Source organism: Benincasa hispida, chromosome 7 (assembly GCF_027475165.1).
Source record: "Benincasa hispida cultivar pf3 chromosome 7, pf3_genome.v1.1, whole genome shotgun sequence".
NCBI classification, from domain to species: Eukaryota; Viridiplantae; Streptophyta; class Magnoliopsida; order Cucurbitales; family Cucurbitaceae; genus Benincasa; species Benincasa hispida.
The window spans coordinates 18821877-18824957 of NC_143484.1; the positions used below are offsets into that span (position 1 = coordinate 18821877).

A 3081-nucleotide genomic window follows, 5' to 3' on the forward strand; every position below is an offset into this window, starting at 1 on the left:
TTATCACTAATAGCATGTTTATCAGTGATAGAAGCTATCATCGAAAAGAAAATGGACTTATAAATGTTTGGGAACAACAAGAAAGGGGCAAAAAGGTGTTAAGTGGTTATGGTTGATAGAAGCTACTACTGATAGCATGTTACAAGTGATAGAAGCTAATACTAATAGCATGTTTAGATTATTATTGGGTGTTAGATAATTTCTACTAACAGATTATTTGTTGTTTAGATTATTTAGACGAAGCTTCATAATATTTTATCATTTTTTTTTAATTTTTAAGAAGAAAAACTTGTTTTGACGCTTCTAATTTCTCTCAGGTTTGTGATTAATAAATCATACCACAAAAAGGAAAGAAAATCAATTTGTTAGCTCGAATGATAATATATATATATTACATTACTCGATTCTTTGAGCATAGTGCTTGAACTGCTAATCTTGCAGATAAATTAGTAGCATTGCCCAATCCAAACGACTTTGCAGATACATCAATTGAACAATTTTCCATACCAATGCAAGTCTTTTCTACCAAAAGAGCACTATTTGAAACATCCCATGAACCTTTTTTGAATGAACCACATTTTCCCTCTGGATTTCCATAGCTAGCAAATTGGATCTCAGAGATGATATGCCCTCCCTGACAAGACAACTCTAACGTACTTCCTTCATTAGCATTTCCACATATTGTTCTTATAGTGATGGTCTGAACTATGACTTGTTGAGGATTTCCACCAATTTCTTCAAACAAAACCAACGTGTTGGTGTCATCCGATAGAAACGATCTTGGAACATGATACCATCTTTGGGAAGGATTCCCACAATTTCCAACGCACTTGCTAGGGTCATATGCGCCTCTATAATCATAGGTTGCGCTGCAACTATCATTGCCAGCAATGAAAGAAGGCCAAAATCGACCTATGCTTTGTCCATTTACCCAAGCCTGACCTTTTCCCATTCCTTGCATGTCCAATGCTACAGAGTCAATTCCTGAGGGTGTCTTAAAGCTTGTTTTGTACCATGTCATTCTCCTGCCAATAGATTTTTTATTTAACGTGCTCCATTTTGTTCTCTGTGTGAACATTGGGTTGTAAAGTTGCTTCATTTATCCATTTAATCCAACCTTATAAGACCATAAATTTGATGACAAATCAGTTGTGACATTTCCATCTCCAATAAGATAAATGGGACCTCCATCAATTCCAGTTGGCACCGTGCATAAAATGCATCATAATTTTTCAATCCTACTGTTGCACTCAAAAGGGTTATGGTGTTGGTTCCGACTTTTAATAGAATGGGTTTCTCAAATACAAAACTCTGGCCATTGCTTCCCCATTGCGATCCAATGTACCGTCTATTAACAAAGGCATGAAGCACATGACCTTTTGTATTCACTTGTAGAGTTACATTTTGAAGTGAAGATGTTGAATTAGTTTCAACATTTGTCATATACCACAAGTAGTCACTAAAATCAACCGTGGTTCCTTTTTGTTCCAAAAGAAGGTTTGCATTAAATGTACCTTTTCCTTGTAGAGTATCTCTCATGGGCTCCGGAGCCCAAACCCACGACAGTTGTGCATTTTCCTTCTCATTCTGCACCTTCACAAACATAGATGTTTGGGAATTGATCTTTGCAGTGTTGAAAAGCTCTTTGTTGCAACCGTTAAGAATGCTCACAGACCAAGCTGGTACAAAGTACTTTCCATCTGCCTGCAAATCTATGGTAGCATCATTGCTGGCATCAGTGTTGCTCAAAAAACAAAACCTCTCCCCTACTGTGGGGTTGGAGAATTTCGTTAAAGTAACAAAGCTACCAAATTTTTGGTCTGAACGGGTGCCGTTGGTGAGAATCTTCTCTCCCATTTTGATGGATTCGTGGAGTTGTTTGAGATGTCCCCATTTGGGTTGATTCACGTTTCCATATTCATCAAGTGGGGCGTTGTAATCATACGACGTAGTAATGAATGGACCTCCCGATGTTCTTCCAAAGTTTGTGCCTCCATGATACATGTAATAGTTGTTAAACACACCACCAGATTGAAAAAATCTTGCCACAGAAAAAGCTACATCTTCTGCACTTCTATAAGGGTCTTTATCGCCCCATTTCTTGAACCATCCCACCCAATTTTCAGTAAACATTTTTGGGCTCTTAGGATTGTTAGGACTAAAGTTATCACAATAGAATCCATTGCATGTATTGATGATAGGTTGTGGGGCATCACTTTGTTGGCACATGATCCATGGAACACCAATATTGAGAGATTCAGCCATTTGAGCACACCAGTTGATATATGTTTTTCCTGCGCTTCCATATGGGGTCATCACGTTTCCATACTCGTTCTCGATTTGAGCTAAGATTATTGGCCCCCCTTGTGATGCAAAGAGGTTGGCTTGTTTGCACATATTCACTATCTTTGTTGTGAAAGTTTGCATTTCATTCTTGTAGACTTGATTGTCAGTTCGAAGTTGGATTCCCGGCATATTATGCAACCACAGTGGAAAGCCTCCATAGTTCCACTCGGCACACACGTAAGGACCAATCCTCATCACAACATATAGCCCAGCCTCTTGAACGAGTTGGAAGAATTTGATAAAGTTTAGATGTCCAGAGAAATCATATTTTCGTCGTCGAGGTTCGTGGCGATCCCAAACAATGTACGTCTCGATTGCATCAAGTCCACCATCTTTAGCTTTTTGAATAAGATCAGGCCACATTGCTTCGGTGCTGCGTGGATAATGAATTGATCCTGAGAAGATAACACGTCGTTCACCATTGATAATTATGGCATTTGAATCATAGGAGACACTGTCTCCTTTACAAAAAGAAAAGCAAGATAAAGTTGCAAGGAGGGGAAGAACAAGCCATTGAAGGTTAACCATCTTTGATTTTACAACTTTAGGCGTTTCGTTTATGTTGGAATCAATGTGTTTATATACAAGGAATCTACGTAAATATGTGATAGGTCTTTCCATCAATCTTTGTACTCTTTTTGTTGATGAATTCTAAATATAGGAATAATGTAAGTGAATTTAGCTGGCCAAACTTTATCGGTATGAGTTGCTTTAGTGAAATTTGGAAAATACTCT

At 38.0% G+C, this 3081-nt stretch overlaps 1 pseudogene; it reads right to left on the bottom strand.

Moving 5' to 3' along the window:
• Positions 1-391: 391 nt before the first annotated feature.
• Positions 392-2874, bottom strand: LOC150034988 (beta-galactosidase 15 pseudogene; annotated as a pseudogene).
• Between the last annotated feature and the right edge of the window lie 207 nt (positions 2875-3081).